Here is a 19,926-nt window from a genome sequence, read left to right as displayed (position 1 = left end):
AAGCAAGATATTTCAGCGGCAATTGGAGAGGACCTCTGTTTCTCTTTCCTCTTACTCCCTCTGTCACTCACCTCCTGTCGAGTAGTGTGGAATGGCAGCCTCTTTTGCAATGAGACTAAGGAAACTCTGAGTTGGGATAGACTCAGTTTAACAGCATAGATTTATGTGGTTCGCAGTCACCCTTGGGAACACATAAATCCTTGCTAGCCATTCTGCTGTTGCTGTGTTCATTCACCTTGCTCATGGTGTGAAGATGCAGGAACAGAAGCACTGCTATCCTGATAAGAATGTGTCTTCCAGTGCTGGCACCAAAAGTATTTGGGCAGGGGAGGAAAAGTAAGTGTGAAAAATATGGAACCAGAAGCCAGTCTGTAGAAAATTCTTCCTGTTATTAGATGTGTAAAACTGTAAGTGGAAGATTCAAGTCTCATTGATGCCTGATGAAAATTGAAGTTCTCTCTTGTCAGAAATATACTTGACAATGCAATGATACAATTTTAAATATTTCATGCTTATTTCTTTTCTTGATGGGAATTTCTTGAAATTCCAGCTACTGTAAACAATGTGGAAGTCAGTGTGAAAAATCACATGCTTTATGCATACCAAATGTCAATCGTAAGAATGTTTCTGTAGACAATGTGGTTGTAAAATCATCCTATGAAGAAACATTAAAAGGTTATGCAGCTGAAATGTAGAAAAATATAGATGTGGGGCAGTTAATTCATATAAATATTATGCTATGTTTGATGTATTTATCAACTTAAAAAATGTGTAATTTGTTGTAATTTATTTTCTCATCTTAAATAAATACTAATTTGACATCTGTAATTTTGTGTGCTTTTCTTTAAAAGTAGGCTTTCTAGATCATATGTTTTAGGTGCCACAAAATCTGGATCTGTCTTGCCTCACTGTAAGAATGCAGTTGTGCAAGCAGATCTCCTGGGAGCTCACAAAAAGCTGTGCTTCTAGGATTCAGAATTAGCACTGGAACTGCACACTCAGGTGATTCAGAGATGCTGGGAGTCCTTTGAGATCTGGGAGGCCATTTTGGCTCTGGCTTTAGCATGCATTTCATTATCCATTTTCCTGCAAGAAAGGTTTGCTGGGTGCCCATGGCTTGTAGGGCCACACACTGTCCATGGCTTCTGTTTATATGTTTTTGAGGATCCTGCTGCCTCACATCATTGCTATGGCACTGCTCATCTGGGTGTCTTACAGGTTCTGGCCCCACTGTGAACCAAGCAACTTTGGTAAACCAAGCATGTTTAAAGTCCTCAAAATAGTGGATCCTATTGCTTCCCTTAAAGATTGCCAATCTGGGTGAGCAAAGTGCTGGAACCAGCCATCTCAAGGGCCTTCGCTTTGTCAGTCCCGGCGTCAGGCATCCACCCCGACAGAAGGGATCACTTAGTGGCCAGTGTTCTGGGGGCTCAGCCCGTCCAGGCCAGGTTGCCATGGTCAAGATGCCACACTCCACCATTTCTCCCCTTTTTTGGCCTGGTTGGGAGTTGCCATAATACCGTAACTTTGCTATCTTCTTGGCTGTCCCTGGAAAATCCTGCCAGAGTTCACAGTTTTGCAGTTGAAAGTGGCAGCAGATGGGGGTGGGGGTAAGACAAACTCTCTGAGTCTTACTAAGTTTTCACAGAGCATGGTCCTCAGTCTCTATTTCCTCACTACTTCTTCTCCAGCTTCCTGTTCTTTTCTTGTTGCTTGATATATATTTTTTCTGATTATAAATGTAGTACATGTCTGTTGCCAAAATTTCAATATGCAGACACATATAAGGTGGAAAGGGAATTTCCCATGAAATTTTTCCCCAGAGCTACTTTCAGACCTTATACCATGTATATACTGATGTAAATTTTCTAATAAAATAACTCACTTTTAATTAAACATGTAAAATATATTCTTGTAAAAATTTGTGCATTTCAAAATTTACCTTGGCAATCAATGTTTCCTCCTCTGCATTATTACTGGTTCCAGCTTGGAGGGTATCCTGGACAACTAGCTATGCATTTATCTTTCTTGTTTTTAACTGTGCATTTATAAACACACTACATCCATATACCTAAAAAATACATAATACTGCTTTAATGTGTTTCTGTGTATCTTTTTAAATTAATTAAAGTAATCATGTAACATAAAATTGATCGTTTTAACCATTTTAAAATTCCAGCTTCTAATTTTATCTAATTTCAAAAAGAAAGCCTGTACCCATTAAATAGTCATTCCCCGTTACTTTTTCCCACCCTAGTCCCCGGCAGTCACTAATCTGCTTTTAGCCTCCGTGGATTTGCCTATAAAAGACATTTCATGTAAATGGAATCATACAATATAGGGCCTTTTGTGTCTGGCTTCCTTCACTAGGCCTAATGTTTTCAAGGGTCATCCATGTTGTACCATGTGTCAGTACTTCATTCCTTTTTATGACTGAATAATATTCTACTGTGTGGATGTACTACATTTTGTTTATGTATTCATCAGTTGATGGGCATTTGAGCTGTTTCCACTCTTTAGTGATTGTGAACAGTGCTGCTGTGAACATTCCTGTATAAGTATTTGAACACCTGTTCAATTCTTTTGGGTATATACCTAGGAGTGAAATTGCTTGGTCATGTGGTAATTATGTGTTTAACTTTCTGAGGAAGCACAAAACTGTTTTTCATGCAGCTGAACCATTTTTCATCCTCACCAACCTCTGCATCCTCACCAATACTTATTATTTTCCTTTGGAAAATCATAGCCATCTTGAGTGTGAAGTGGTATCTCATTGTGATTACAATTTTCATTTCCCTAAGACCAATGACATTGAGTATCTTTTCCTGCACGTGTTGGCCATTTGTGTATCTTCTTTGGAGAAATGTCTGTTAAAGTCCTTTGCCTGCTTTAATTGGCTTATTTGTATTTTTGTTGTTGAGGTGTAGGAATTCTTTATATATGATGAGAAGGAGACCCTTATCAGATATATGATTTGAAAATATTTTCTCTGTTCTGTACGTTGTCCTTTCATTTTTTTCATAATGTTCTTTGTTTCAATTTTGTCAAGTCCAGCTTATCTATTTTCTTCTTTGTTGCTTGTGCTTTGGCATCCTAGCTAATAACTCACTGCCAAACCCAAGATCATGGGGACTTACCTGTGAGTTTTATTGTAAGGGTTTTGTAGTTTTATTGGTTACATTTAGGTATTAGATCAATATTGAATTAACATTTGTATATATTGAGGAAAGAATCCAACTTCATTCTTTGCATGGGGTTATCCGGTTGTCCTAGCACCTGTGTTGAAATTGCTTGGTCATGTGGTAATTATGTGTTTCCCCTGGGTCTTGGTACCTTTGTTGAAAATCAATTGAACATAGGTGTACACTTGATTTTTATTTCTGGTCTCTCAATTCTAGTCTGTCAATCTATATATCTATCCTAATGCCAGGATAGATACCACACTGTCTTGATTGTGGTAGTTTTGTAGTAACTTTTGAAATGGAAATGTCAGTCCTCCAACTTTGTTTTTTGTTTTCAAGATCATTTTGTCTATTTGTAGACCCTTGTAATTTCATATGAACTTTAAGATTAGCTAGTCCATTTCTGCACAAAAAGGCAGTGGGAATTTTGACAAGGATTGCAGTAAATCTGTAGATTAATTTGGGGAGTAGTCTTCCAACACACGAACATGGAGTATCTTTCCATTCCACTTACATCTTTAATTTCTTTCTACTGTGTTTTGTAGTTTTCATTGTACGCGTCTTTCACCTGCTTGGTTAAATTTATTCCTAAGTATTTTATTCTTTTTGATGCTATTACAAGTGGAATTGTTTTCTTAATTTCATTTTTGAATTGTTCACTCCTAGTGTGTAGAAATACACATGATTTTTCATATTGATCTTACATCCTGCAACTTTGATGAATTAGTTTTTTAGCCCTAATATATTTTGTTGTGGATTCTTTAGGATTTTCTTTATGTCTTTATGTGTGTAAGGTCATGTTATCTGAAAACAAAGAGTTTTCTTTTCTTTCTTTCTTTTCTTTTCTTTTTTTCTTTTTTTTTTTTTTTTTGAGACAGAGTCTCACTATGCTGCCCAGACTGGAGTGCAGTTGTGCAATCTCAGCTCACTGTACCCTCCGCCTCCTGGAAGCAATCCTCCCACCTCAGCCTCCTGAGTAGTTGGGGTGCACCACTATGCTTGGCTAATTTTTTATGATTTTTTTTTTTTTTTTTTTTTTTTTTTTTTTTTTTGAGACGGAGTCTCACTCTGTCACCCGGGCTGGAGTGCAGTGACCGGATTTCAGCTCACTGCAAGCTCTGCTTCCCAGGTTCACCCCATTCTCCTGCCTCAGCCTCCCGAGTAGCTGGGACTACAGGCACCCACCACCAAGCCTGGCTAGTTTTGTTTTGTTTTTTTTTTTGTATTTTTAGTAGATACGGGGTTTCACCGTGTTAGCCAGGATGGTCTCGATCTCCTGACCTCGTGATCCGCCCGTGTCGGCCTCCCAAAGTGCTGGGATTACTTTTTTATGATCTTTGTAGAGACAAGGTCTCATTATATTGCCCAGACTGGTCTCAAACTCTGGGACTCAGGTGATCCTCCTGCCTCAGCCTCCCAAAGTGCTGATACTACAGGCGTGAGCCACTGTGCCCGGCTAGTTTTACTTCTTCCTTTCCAATTTGTATACGTTGTAGTTTTCTTTCTTGCTTAATTGCCCTGGTTAGAACTTCCAGTACGGTGTTGAATACCAGTGATGAAAGCAGACGTCCTTATCTTGCTCCTGATCTTAGAGAAAAAGCTTTCAATCTTTCACCATTAAGTATGATGCTCATTGTGGGTTTTTCATAGATGATCTTCAGCAGGTTGGAAAAGTCCCCTTCTATTCCTAGTTTATTTAGTCTTTTTATCATGAGAGAGTGTAGGATTTTATCAAATTCTTTTTTTGCATCAATTGAGATAACTGTGTGTTTTCCCCCCCTTTAATCTGCTAATATGATGTATTACATTGATTTTTGTATGTTGAACCTCCTTTGCATTGCTGGGCTAAATCCCAGTAGGTTATAGTGTATAATCCTTTTAATATGCTATTGGATTTGAGTTGCTAGTATTTTTTGAGGATTTTTGCATCTATATTCATTCATAAGGGATATCACTCTTTAGTTTCTTATAGTGTCTTTGTCTGGGTTTGGTAACAGGGTAATGCTGGCCTCTTTAAATTAGTTAAGAAGTGCCCCCTATTCCTCTGTTTTTTGGAAGAATTTTAGAAGAATCGGTGTTGGTTTCCTTTAATGTTTGATAAAAGCCACCAGTGAAGACAATCGGTCCTGGATTTTTCTTTATTGGAAATTATTTGGTTACTGATTCAATCTCTTTACTTGTTATAGAGTTATTCAGATTTTCTAATACTTCTTCAGTTGGTTTTGGTAGTTTGTGTGTTTCTAGGAATTTGCCCATTTCATCTAGGGTATCTAATTTGCTGATATACAATTGTTCATAGTATTATTTTATAATCTTTTTGTTTCTATAAAGTCGGTAGTAATGTTCCCACTTTCATTTCTAATGTTAATAATTTAAGTCTTCTGTCTCTTTGCTTGTTTAGCATAGCTAAAGCTTTGCCAAATTTTGTTGATATTTTTAAAGAATGAACTTTTGGTTTTGTTGATCTCTAGCTTTTTTTTTTAATTTTCTATTTAGTTTATCTCTGGTATAATCTTATTATTTCTCTCCTCTTGGTTTTGTGTTTAGTTTACTCTTCTTCTTCTAGTTTCTCAAGGTAGAATGCTCTTCTTTTTCTAGTTTCTTGAGGTAAAAGGCTATGTTATTAATTTGAGATCTTTCTGCTTCTTTAATGAATGTAGCCATTTGCAGCTATAAATTTCCTTCTGACACTGCTTTTTATGCATTCCACAGGTTTTTGCACATTGTGCTTTTATTTTCATTCATGTCAAAGTAAATTCTATTTTTTTGTGATTTATTATTTGACCCATCAGTTGTTTAAAAATGTGTTGCTGATTTCCTCAAATTGGTGAATTTTCCAGATTTCCTTCTATTGTTGATTTCTATGATCAGAGAAGATATTTTTATGATTTCAGTCATTTTCAATTCATTGAGACTTGTTTTGTGGCCTAACATGTGGTCTATCCTGGAGAATATTTTGTGTGTACTTAAAGAGAATGGGTATTCTGCTGTTGGATGAGTACTGTAAATAGGTCTGATAAGTCTAGTCGCTGTGTATTAATGTTCAAATATTCTATTTCCTTGTTTTTCTTTTGTCTAGGTGATCATCTATCCATTATTGAAAGTGGCATGTTGAAGTCTCCAACTATTGTTGTTGAATTGTTTATTTCTCCCTTTATCTGGGTCAGTTTTTGCTTCTTATATTTTGGGGCTCTTGTTAGGTACATATATGTTTATAATTATTATGCATTAATGGATTGACTCACCATTATATAATGCTTTTGTCTATTGGAACAATTTTTTGTCTTACACTCTATTTTGTCTAATATTAGTTATTGTCTAGTGTCCTTTCATTTCAGCCAGAGGGACTTCCTTTATCCATTCTTAAAGGGCAGGTGGTCTACTAGCAATGCATTATCTCAGTTTTTGCTCATCTGGGAATGTCGTAATTTTTTTCATTTTTTCTTTCTGCTTTTCAAACTAGGTAATCTCAATCAACCTATCTTCAGTGCTTCTTCTGCCTGTTCATATATGCTGTTGAACCCCTGTAATGAATGTTTCATTTCAGTTATTGTACTTTTCAACTTCAGCATCTCTATTTGGTTCCCTTTCACAATTTCTACCTGTTTATTGATATTCTCTATTTACTAAGACATAGTTCTCATGTTTTCCTCTAGTTTTTGTACATGGTTTTCCTTAGCTCCCTGAGCATATTTAAAATAGTTGCTTTAAAGTCTTTGTGTAGTAAGTCCAATGTCTGGGCTTCCTCATGGGTAATTTTTATTACTTCTTCCCCCCCCCCCACCCCCCGCTATGTGTAGACCATGCTTTCTTGTTTCTTGCCTTATACATTTTTGTTGAAAACTTGGTGTTTTGAATGTTATAATGTAGCAACTCGGGAAATCAGATTATCCTCCTTCTCCAGAATGTGCTATTGCTGCTTGTTGTATGTGTTGCTGTTTGTTTACTAACTGTTCTAAACTAATTTTGTAAAGTCTGCATGCTCAGTTTTATGTGGTTACTTATGTGTTTTTCTGTTAGCTTAGTGGTCAACTTGTGACTCAACAGAGATTTACTTAGGTACCTGGAACCAAAAAGAAAAACGAAACAAAACAAAAAAAAAAAAAAAAAAGGAAAAATACCTCCTAAACTCCAAGTATTTGCAGAAGGGCCCTGTGTAAGTTTGGAGGCACATCTGTAACTCTCTGCATACTTTATAACTCTGCATTAGCCTTCACTTTCTGTTAAGAGCCTGAAGATTAGCCAGAAGTGAGAGATTAAGGCTGACCCCATGATGCCTAGGCATTAATTAAGATGTTATGCATAGGGACAGAAACTGTTTGAATAATGGAGAGATTAAGAGTTACCAGAGAAATCCGGGTCAGGTACTTACTAAGGCATTTGATGAGCATAAATAGACAAGCAATATGAAGACACCCACTATGATCTGAAATCCCATGTGCAGCCATCCACCCTACTGTGTAGGGTCAAGCCAAGTGAACGGGTCATATATTTTACTCAGAGTCAGAGAGGAAATGTTATAAAACTGGGTAAGCTCACAGAATAACCTGTACTTGTTGGGTCATGGCCTTTAGATTTGTTTATACTTGGTCAGAATTATTTATACACATGCAATAGGTTGCTCCTTAGATGGCGCAGACTCCCTCCCATCTGCTCTGACCAGGAACTAATCTAGGGTGAGGTGATTATCTAATACCATCTAGGTTAGAGAGTCATGTGATAGTTGCACCTAGGGTGAGACTGTGCTATATCAGATTTATGTGTTGGGCCAGCATAGCTGACAAGTTTGTATTGACCTGAATGATCTGTTGCTGTGTTACAGTAGCAGTACTCATTACGGTTCCTGCTGGTGAATAGTCCTGCTCCTAAGAGTATGGGAATAAAAATAGCTCACCTTTGTCAGAATGAATGTGGTCTGACTGGGAACCAAAGGGTCTTGGCTACTTGAATATAAGGGAGGGTCCAAAGACATTAGGTAGTGATATGACTTGACTATGTCTTCACCCAAATGTCAATTTGAATTGTATCTCCCAGAATTCCAACATGTTGTGGGAGGGACCCAGGGGGAGGTAATTGAATCATGGGGGCCAATCATTCCTGTGCTATTCTCATGATAGTGAATAAGTCTCAAGAGATCTGATGGGCTTATCAGGGGATAGCGAATAAGTCTCAAGAGATCTGATGGGCTTATCAGGGGTTTCTGGTTTTGCTTCTCTCTCATTTTTCTCTTGCTGCCACCATGTAAGAAGTGCCTTTCATATCCTGCCGTGATTGTGAGGCCTCCCCAGCCATGTGGAATTATAAGTCCAATTAAACCTCTTTTTCTTCCCAGTTTCAGGTATGTCTTTATCAGCAGCATGAAAATGAACTAATACAGTAAATTGGTACCAGTAGAGTGGGGCAGTACTGAAAAGATACCTGAAAATGTGCAAGTGACTTTGGAACTGGGTAACAGGCAGAAATTGGGACAGTTTGGAGGACTCAGAAGAAGACAGGAAAATGTGGGAAAGTTTGGGACCTCCTAGAGACTTATTGAATGGCTTTGACAAAAATGCTGATAGTGATATGAAAAATAAGGTCCAGGCTGAGGTGGTCTCAGATGGAGATGAGGAACTTGTTGGGAACTGGAGCAAAAGTGATTCTTGTTGCGTTTTAGTGAGACTGGCAGCATTTTGCCACTGCCCTAGAGATTTGTGGAATTTTGAACTTGAGAGAGATGATTTAGGGTACCCGGCGAAGGTGATTTCTAAGCAGCAAAGCATTCAAAAAGTGACTTGGGTGCTGTTAAAAGCATTCTATTTTAAAAGGAAAACAGATCATCATAAAAGTTCAGAAAATTTGCAGCATGATGATGCAGTGGAAAAAAAAAGTATTGAGAAGAAATTCAAGCTGGCTGCAGAAATTTGCATAAATAGCAAGGAGTCTAATGTTAACCCCCAAGACTATGGGGAAAATGTCTTCAGACCATGACAGAGAACTTCAAGGCAACCCCTCCCATCACAGGCCCGGAGGTCCAGGAGGAAAAAGTGGTTTTGTGGGCTGGGCCCAGGGTCCCCATGCTGTGTGCAGCCTAGGGACTTGGTGCCCTGTGTCCCAGGCACTCCAGCCATGGCTGAAAGGGGACAATGTACAGCTCAGACTGTGGCTTCAGAGGGTGGAAGCCACAAACCTTGGCAGCTTGCACATGGTGTTGAGCCTGTGGGTGCACAGAAGTCAAGAACTGAGGTTTGGGACCCTCTGCCTAGATTTCAGAAGATGTATGGAAATGCCTGGATGCCAAGGCAAAAGTTTGCTGCAGGAGTGGGGCCCTCATGGAGAACCTCTGCTAGGGCAGTGCAGAAGGGAAATGTGGGGTTGGACTCCCAACACAGAGCCCCTACTGGGGCACTGCCTAGTGGAGCTATGAGAAGAGGGACACTATCCTCTAGATCCCAGAAAGGTAGATCCCCTGGCAGCTTGCACTGTTTGCCTGGAAAAGCTACAGACACTCAAAACCAGCCTGTGAAAACAGCCAAGAGGGAGGCTGTACCCTGCAAAGCCACAGAGGCAGAGCTGCCCAAGACCGTGGCAACCCATCTCTTGCATCAGTGTGATCTGGATGTGTGATCTGGACTCAAAGGAGATCATTTTGGAGCTTTAAAGTTTAACTGTCTTGCTGGATTTTGGACTTGCATGTGCCCTATAACCCCTTTGTTTTGGCCAATTTCTCCCATTTGCAACAGCTGTATTTACCCAATACCTGTACCTTCATTATATCTAGGAAGTAACTAGCTTGCTTTTGATTTTACAGGCTCATAGGTGGAAGGGACTTGCCTTGTCTCAGGTGAGACTTTGGACTGTGGACTTTTGGATTGATGCTGAAATGAGTTAAGACTTTGGGAGACTGTTGGGAAGGCATAATTGGTTTTGAAATGTGAGGACATGAGATCTGGAGAGTCCAAGGGTGGGATGATATGGTTTGGCTGTGTCCCTACCCGAATTTCAACTTGAATTGTGTCTCCAAGAATTCCCACATGTTGTGGGAGGAACCCAGAGGGAGGTTATCAAATCATCAGGGCTGGTCTTTCTTGTGCTATTCTTGTGATAGTGAATAAGTCTCACAAGATCTAATGGGTTCATCAGGAGTTTCTGCTTTTCCTTCTCTCTCATTTTTCTCTTGCCACTACCATGTAAAAAGTGCCTTTCACCCCCATGAGTGTGAGGCCTCCCCAGCCATGTGGAACTGTAAGTCCAATTAAACCTCTTTTTGTTCCTAGTTTCGGGTATGCCTTTATCAGCAGTGTGAAAATGAACTAATACAAGTAGGTCACATTTGAAGTTACAGATTTGGGTCTGGGCCCTGTTGTTCCCCTTGCATAAAGGGAGGCAGAAGTGGGCTGTGGGAATCAGGAGTCATGTAATGAGTCCCAAGTTTCACAGGACCATGGTATACCCCTTGGATGAATTAGAGAACCTAAAAATGGGCTATGTTACCTCTAGGCCCCAAGAGGTGAAGTGACACTGAGCTCCCAAGTGTCTCCAAGTCATGTTAAATGTGGGGCAGATATGTAAACACAATCCCTGCCTGGGGTTCTGGAGGGGCAAATAACAACTTGTATGCCTTGGATGCCGAGCAGTTGGGCTGTAATTTTGGGTTTTATGTTAGCAAGAGAGAGTGATATCTGTGATATCTGTAGTGCTGGTAATTGTGCCAAATCAGGGGGAATTAGAGTAGCTCAGGGAACAGCTTTGGTGTGGTATATTAACAGGCCCAACAATTACATCTCCTGAGAAGCTTGGCTCTGATTTCAGCCCACTGTGTTAAAATATTGGGACTACTAAGCTTGTAAGGGAAGGTGGTAGTAGAGGCGTGGTCTGATCTCTGATGGTGTGGACGATCCTCCAATTGGGGAGACCTCAAAGGATGTGTCTAAGGTGTCAGGGGAGAAAGTGGTGAAGTTGTAGGTGGAGCAGCGGTGGTAGAAAAATAATTATCCCAACAGACGTCAAAATGTCTCCCATCCTGGAGGACCCAGAACTCAGTCCATCTCAATGTTGGAGGTGTGGCCAGACACGGGATGGTTAGGTTAATTGGGACTCCAGTGAGGTGTGGGTAAGCACACATGACTTAGCCTGCCACAGGTGGTGACAGGAGTCAAGAGTGGTCTGGCCAGTGTCATGGGCCAATTGGTAGAATCACAGGCAATAATGTAAGCCAGGAGACTTCGTGACAGGGAATGCACTAGCTTGATAAAATGCCCTTTCAAAGGTTCCTTCTCATCAGGGAACTTAGAAAGGCAACTTTTGAGTTCTGTAACCAAGTCCTAGATGGGGGTGCAGGGGTTGTCAGTCATCTGTTGGCTTAGCTTCCTGGACACTGTCATGGCCAAGGGTCCAGGTCAGGTAAATGTGGTGCTGTCCCCTGTTGTCTTGGGCTGAGGCACTGTCATATTCTGTGTAGCAAGGTCCCATGTTGTCTTGGGCTGGGTGCTATCATTGGAGGCATTTCCATCTCCAAGACTAAGTTATCATCTCCTGACATTGATGATGTCTACCAATTTTAGCACCTCCTCTCCTCCAAGACAAGTATACTTCCCAGGTAGCAACTCAAAACAGGAAGATGGGGCATTGGGGGCCTACTGTGGTCCAATACATTTGGAAGGCTCTGAGCAGGCTATGTTTACATTGTTGGGATGGACTACTGATATCACAGGTTTTAAGTAATCACCGAAGGTCCTTGAGGGTGCATTGTGCAAAGGCTTTGGTGGTGCTTTTTTCTGAAGAGGATGATATTTCCATCCATAGATAGTACACATTGCATGCATGGCCTTTGGCCAAAGAGAACATAATATGTTGTGGAAATATCACCAAATCAGCTGGTATAGATCTAACCATTCTTTTCATTGAGAATTAATATTCCAAGGAATGGAAGTACCACTATTTATTCATCCATTGCCTTACCCATGAGTATTCTTTTGTTCATTGTTTTTATTTACCACTACCTATTGTGTGGCATAAATGTCTTTCCTGTGTGTCATCACACACATGAAATGCTATCACTCAGAGTTTCTCATAGGAAAGTGTGGCTTCTGGGTCAAAGGGTATGAAGGGTGTGGGTCTATTAAATTTTAACAGGTGATGCCAAACTGCCCCTTTATAAAGTTATAATTCCACCAACCATAGTGTATGAGAACACCATGCATCTCTGACAACAGTAGGCATTATCACACTTACAGATTCTTTTTAGTCTAAAGGGTATAAAGTAATATCTCATAGTAACTTTATTTTACATTTCTGTTGCTACTGGGAGGATTGGGGATGCTTTCATCTGTTCATTGATAATATTAGGTTGGTGCAAAAGTAATTGCGGTTTTTGTCATTACTTTTTTATGTTGAGACAGAGGCTCACTCCATTGCCCAGGCTAGAGGGTAGTGGTACGATCTCGTCTCACTGCAACCTCCGCCTCCCAGGTTCAAGCAATTCTCATGTCCCAGCCTCCTGAGTAGCTGGCATTACAGGCATCCGCCACCATGCCTGGCTAATTTTTGTATTTTTAGTAGAGACGGGGTTTCATGATGTTAGCCAGGCTGGTCTCGAACTCCTGACCTCAGGTGATCCACCCACCTTGGCCTCCCAAAGTGCTAGGATTACAGGCATAAGCCACTGCGCCTGGCCTATTTTTGCCATTACTTTCAATGGCAAACCGCAATTACTTGTTCACCAATCTAATATATATTTGCCCTTCTATTTAGATTCTTTTGACCATTCTTCTATTGGGTTGTAGTTTTGTCATCCGGGACAACTCTACAGGCATTCAAACTGTTTATCTGTCATTTGTTTTGCAATTCTCCTTTCTGCTTTTTTTTAACTTTTGCTTATGAAAGTATCTTTTGCCAATGAAGCATTTCAGTCAAACATATCTCTTTTTTCCTTTTTTTTTTTTTTTTTTTTCTTTTGAGATGGAGTCTTGCTCTGTGGCCCAGGCTGGAGTGCAGTGGCACAATCTCAGTTCACTGCAACCTCCACCTCCTGGGTTCAAGCAATTCTCCTACCTCAGCCTCCTTAATAGCTGGGACTACAGGTGCATGCCACCACGCCTGGCTAATTTTTTGTATTGTTAGTAGAGAAGAGGTTTCACCATGTTAGCCAGGACAGTCTTGATCTCGTGACCTCATGATCCGCCCATCTCGGCCTCCCAAAGTGTTGGGATTACAGGTATGAGCCACCGCACCCGGCCAAACATATCTTTTTTCTTTCCTAGCTTTTGTGTTTCCTCTCTGGTCTAGAAAGTTCTCCCAAACCTACAGGTCATACAGTATTGTCTCAAACTTTGTGGAGAGGGAAATATTGATTACAGATAAAATCTAGTAAAAGGGAGGAAAGGAAAACATCAAGAAAGTTAATTAGGACATCCAGGAGAAACTATGCCCATCAGCTAGAGCCTTGAGGTGAAAGAGAGAAAACAGGCAGGGGGCAGGCAGCAGGTAGAAAGGTTTGTCTTCTGTTAACCTCAAGAGCGAGGGAGCCAAGGCCCAGATGAAGGTTGCACCTGGAGCTGCCCTCTCTCGCAAATTCCTCTCCCGGTTACTCTGGCACTAGTATCCCAACCTCCGTGGTCATAGAATTGTAGTGAGAGACACTATGTGGAAATGAGGTAATGTCACAAGAGGAGGGCTCCTGTGTCTGCTGAGCTCTGCACCATGGGAGGCCTGCCAGGTGATGTGTGCTGGTGTCAGGAACGTGCAGACTAGTGGTCTCTAACCTTTTTGACACTAGAGATTGGTTTCATAGAAGACAATTTTTCCATGGACGGGGTTAGAGGGGATGAAACTGAAACTATTCCACCTCAGAGCATCAGGCATAAGATTCTCATAAGGGCGTGCAACCTAGATCCCTATGCGCAGTTCACAATAGGGCTCGTGCTCCTATGAGAATCGAATGCAGCTGATCTGACAACAGGCAGAGCTCAGGCTGTAATGCTCACCTGCTGCTCACCCTCTGCTGTGTGACCCCATTCCTTGCAGGCCATGGACTGCTACTGTCCCTGGCCTGGGGTTCGGGGACCCCTGCTGTAGACTATACCTCGGGTGTGGAAGGACTCGCTCCAGTCCACTAGCTGGCCGGTAACTCCTGGCTGTTGCTGGCCGGAGATCTCCTGCTGCTGCTACACATCCAAGTTGGACATCCCAGGAACTGGAAACAAGGGCTTTAAAAAGTGGGTGCCCTCTCCTTAGGGCCCTTGGAAGGGTCTGAGCTATCCTGGCCCAGATCTCATTGCCTGATCATCCTGTCAAGGGTGGGCCATCCAGAGTGTGCTGGAATCGGTTGACTGGGAATTGGGAGTCAGCCACCTCAGGGGTTGATTTTCCAGTTAGATTTTAGTCTACCAGAAATTAATGTGGACATGTGTTGAGAGACGAGGGGTCCAACTTTATTCTTCTAGATGGACGCACTATTTATTAAAGAAGCTGTGATTTTCCCATAAAATTGAAATACCATCTTTATCATTTATTACATTTTCATATTAGTTGGGATCTATTTCTTTTTGTTTATCCACTCTGTTCTGATCATCTGTATGTCTATTCCTGTTGTTTGGAGTACAGTTACTTTAGAGTGCTAAGTCTGGACTCCCTGTCTATTCTCTCTCTCTTCTTTTTTTTTTGAGATGGAGTCTCGCTCTGTCACCCAGGCTGGGGTGCAGTGGCACAACAGCTCACTGCGACCTGTCTCCTTGGTTCAAGCGATTCTCCTGCCTCAGCCTCCTGAGTAGCTGGGATTACAGGTGTGTGCCACCATGCCCTGCTAATTTTTGTATGTTTTGTAGAGACGGGGTTTCACCATGTTGGCCAGGCTGGTCTCAAACTACTGACCTCAGATGATCTGCCCACCTCGGCCTCCCAAAGTGCTGGGATCACAGGCATGAGCTACGGCACTGAATCCCTGGCTGTTCTTTATTAATGATTTCTTGGTAACTGGATATTTATTTTAAGAGATATGCCTTTGTATCATTTTGTATAATTAAAAATCCATTGGTATTTTATTTGGGATTGTATTCATTATATATTTGCTATCATAATCTATTCTCTCTCTTAGAAAATACGTTAATAATCTTACCATCCAAGGACGTTTTTCAGATCCTGTTTTGTGTCTTTTAATTTGACCTACAGGTTACTTCATACAGATTCCATATTTAATTGATTCCCAAGTATTTAACAGTTGTGGGGATTTTTTGGCTATTATGGATGGATATTTTATCCAATTCATTTTTCATTTGGCTATTGTTAATACAGAGAAATACTATAGATTTTTGTGTATTTATTTTTTATTAGGCCACATGCCAAATTCTCTATTAATTTCTCTATTTTATCCTCATTAGATTCTCTTGGAATTTCTAGGTACCTTATTGTTATTTTTTATTTTTATGGGTACATAGTAGGTGTATATCCTGGGTATATTATTATATCAGCATCAGAAAGAAGTAATTTTTATCTTCTTTTCAAAATGTATTCTAATGTTTCCATTTTGCCATCCTGTTGCATTTGGTGGAACCACGACAATATGTATAGTGATAGTAAAAGGCATTGTTGTCAGGTTCCTAATTTTAATGGAAATGGATTTTTAATGGAAATGGTGCTCTGTCATCCAGGCTGGAGTGCAGTGGTGAGATCCTTGAGCTCCTGGCCTCAAGCACTCTTTCCTCCTAGGCCTTCCATAGCTCTGGGATTACAGGCGAGAGCTACTGTGACGGCCACCACCACCCCGCCCCCACCACTGCTCCTCCACCCCACCACTGCACCTTTTTTTTAAACCATTCAGAATGCTCCTTGCCTTAAAAAAACAAAAAATTAACAAACTAGTCTTCAGTTTTTAGCAGTTTCTTTCTATTCTAGTTTTTCTCAGAGTTTTATTAAGATTGGCTGCTGAAATTTATAAGCAGCATTTTCAGCATATATTGAGTTGATCAGGGGGCTTTTTGTTTTCCCTTTAAATTGTTGATGTAAAGACATATGATTAATTCTTCCTGCTATTGAATATTCCTGGAATAACCCTTATTTACTCTTACTGTCTTATTCTTTGGACATATTGCTGGATTCTATTTGGTAATGTTCAAGTTTTTCACTTTGACATCTGTATTGATTACTGAGATTGGGTCATAGCAGAGGTCAGCAATTACTGCCCCTGGGCCAAATTCAGCCCACAACTCATTTTTGTACATCTCATGACCTGAGAATGGTTTCTGCATTTCTTAATGTTTGTGAAAAAAATTAAAAGAAGAGTAGTATTTTGTGACGATGGAAAATTATATCAAATACAAATTTTAGTGTTCATAAATAAAGATTTATTTGGAACACTACTGCACTCATTCATTTACATATTGTTCGGAGTGCTTTTGTGAGTGGTAGAGTTGAGTACTTGCAAAAGAGACTGTATGGCCCCCAAACCTGAAATATTTACTATTTGGCTCTTTACAGAAATGTTTGCCAACCTCTCTGGTCTATCTTTTTGTTGGGGGAGGAGCTATCTTTATCAGATTTGGTATGAAGTGTAATCTGGCTTCGTAAAATGAATTGGAGAATTTCTTTTCTTTTTTCTATTATGTGGAATAGTTTCAATATCTTTGGAATGATCTTCTCTCTAAAGGTTAGATAAAGCTCAGCTATGAAACTATTTCTTCCAGGGCAATATTTAATATATAAAAATATAATCTTCCTTGGTAATTGGTCTATTCAAGTTTTCTATTTTTTCTTGGATTGATTTTGGTAATTTAGATTTTGTTAGAAAACCATCCATTCCCTCAATATTTTCAAATTTGGTTGGCCATAAATTTGCATAGAGTGCTCTCCTTAATATAATTTTAATTTTACCACATCTGTAGTTGAGTCTCAGTTCTCATTTTCTGTCTTGTATATTTTTACCCTCTTTTTTTCTTTAATCTGGTTTATAAGCGAACTGGAGAGTTTATCTGTTTGTCTGTTTGTTTTTCAAATAAACAGTTTTTGATATCTTTCCTTTAACTTTTTTTCTTGGTTTTCCATTTAACTAATTCAAACTTTTATTATTTCCTAGTCTTCATTTATGTTATTTTGTCTTTTTTCACTGTTAGGATGAGTTCCCACATTTTTGGGGTATATTTTGGGGATCTATCTTCCATAATAAGGCATTTGAGGCTATTGGGGTCTATCCTCCATAATAAGACATCTGAGGCTATGAAATTCCCTCTAAGCCCAGGCTTTATTAGGAAGTGGTCTATTTTTTCATTGTTTTATGGGTAGTTTGCAATTTTATCTTGATTTCACCTTCCATTAAGAATTTTTCTTGATTTCCAATGAGGTAAGATTTTTATTAATTTTTAAATTATTTATTTCTGATTTTATTGGATATGATCACTGAAAATATGTATACAATTTCTATTTTTTTTGTTTGTTTGTTTTTAAGCTTCCTTCAGTGGCCAAGTACATGGCAGTTCTTTGTTAATATTCTGTGGACATATAAAATAAATGATAATTCTCTGTTTGAAAGATATAAAGTTCTGTATGTATCAGCTGATGACTGCTTGATGATTACTGTTTATTCAATTCCCCTGTCCCTGCTTTTTGGCTACTGATGTTGAAATTTCTTACAATAATAATCACATTCTCCTTGCATTTCATAGTTTTAATAATTTGTTAGTTGATTCTTTGGGGTTTTTAAAGTAGGTGACCATATCAGTTATAAATACTAACAACTTTGTAGTTTTTTTCCCCCAGCATGATACCTCCTTCTTTTCTTTCTTTCTTTCTTTCCTTCCTTCCTTCCTTCCTTCCTTCCTTCCTTCCTTCCTTCCTTCCTTCCTTCCTTCCTTCCTTCCTTCCTTCCTTCTTCCACTGTTGCACAGACTCAAGAACAGCGTTGAAAAGCATTGTGGGGAGTGGCACCACGTTTCCCTCTAACTTTAATAGCGATATTTCTTATACTTTCCCACCAGTGAGGATATTTGCAGGAGTTTCATTTTATCTAGACTTAGCAAATTAAGTACATTTCCTTCCATTCTTGTATGCTAACTGTTTTTTTAAATCAAGATGTTTATTAAATGCTTTTCTTTTTAATAACAGCATGTAACCTCCCAGTAGGTTCTCTTTGCCTGCTGTCTAGACAGAGCTAATATCAAGACAGGGGAATTGCAATGGAGAAAGAGTTTAATTCACACAGAGCTGGCTGTATGGGAGACCTGAGTTTTATTATTACTTAAATCAGTCTCCCTGAAAGCTTGGGGATAGAGGGTTTTAAGCATAATTTGGCGGGTAGGGGATCAGAAAGTGGGGAGTGCTGATTGGTCAGGTTGGAGATGAAATCATAGGGAGTCAAAGCTGTTCTCTTGTGCTGAGTCAGTTCCTGGGTGGGGAGGCCGCAGGACTAAATGAACCAGTTTACTAGTTTGGGTGGTGTCAGCTGATCCATCATGTACAGGGTCTGAAAATATCTCAAGCACTGATCTTAGGTTTTACAATAGTGATGTCATCCCCAGGCGCAATTTGGGGAGGTTCATAATCTTGTAGCCTCTAGCCGCATGACTCCTAAACCATAATTTCTAATCTTGTGGCTAATTTGTTAGTCCTGCAAAGGCAGTCTAGCTCCCAGGCAGGAAGGAGGTTTGTTTTGTGAAAGGGCTATTACCATCTTTGTTTCAAAGTTGGACTACAAACTAAATTCCTCCCAAAGTTAGTTCAGCCTATGCCCAGGAATGAACAAGAACAGCTTGGAAGTTCAAAGCAAGATGGAGTTAGTTAGGTCAGATCTCTTTCACTGTCAGAATTCTCTCAGTTATAATTTTTGCAAAGGCAGCTTCAAGCAGGAAGGATTTCACGGTTTTCCTCTTTGATCTGTTAATATGGCAAATTACATCAATATATTTTTCCCACAGAAACCTCCTCAGAGTGGTGGACTTTAGCCAGATTTTAGGCTACCTGACACCTTCAGGGAAGTTTAAACTTTCCCTCTGAAGTTTTGATAATTGAATCTGCTGAAATAGACTGACGATAGACAGACAGGAGAAAAGACATCAAGTGTATTAGCATGCAAGCACATGGGAATCATACAAGCATGAGACTCAAAGAAAAGTCAGATAATTGAAGTTTAAATACCCTCTTCATATGGGAGAGAAAAGTGGAGGATGTAGACAATTATAGAGGAAGAGTAAATGATTTTTAAGAAGGATGAATGAGCCTGAAGCACAAACAATAGCTGAAGGCAAAGTTCTTCTAGGCTCTGATAGGGATAGTGATAAGTTGTAGGAAGGTGCAGGGTGGAACTGCATTGCAAACAAAGGTTGTGGGGGTTTTTTTGTTTTTTTTATTTTTATTTTTTGAGACACAGTCTCGCTCTTTCGCCCAGGCTGGAGTGCAGTGGTGCTATCTCAGCTCACTGCAACCTCCGCCTCCCAGGTTCAAGCGATTCTCCTGCCTCAGCTTCCCGAGTAGCTGGGATTACAGGCACGTGCCACCATGCCTGGCTAAGTTTTGTATTTTTTAGTAGAGATGGGGTTTCACCATGTTGGTCAGTCTGATCTTGAACTCCTGACCTTGTGGTCTTCCTGCCTTGGCCTCCCAAAGTGCTGGGATTACAGGAAGTGAGCCACCGTGCCCGGCCAAAGGTTGTCTTATTATGCAGATAAAGTCTCTTGGTGACAGCCCTCAGAACAGATGAAAAGTCTGCTCATGCAGATGATCTTTAATTTCTTCTTCAGTGAGTAACTATCCCTTTTTAATTTGATTTCAAACAGTGGAT

This window comes from Chlorocebus sabaeus, chromosome 22 (genome assembly GCF_047675955.1).
Source record: "Chlorocebus sabaeus isolate Y175 chromosome 22, mChlSab1.0.hap1, whole genome shotgun sequence".
Classification (NCBI taxonomy): Eukaryota; Metazoa; Chordata; class Mammalia; order Primates; family Cercopithecidae; genus Chlorocebus; species Chlorocebus sabaeus.
Note: the sequence above shows the minus strand (reverse complement) of the source record.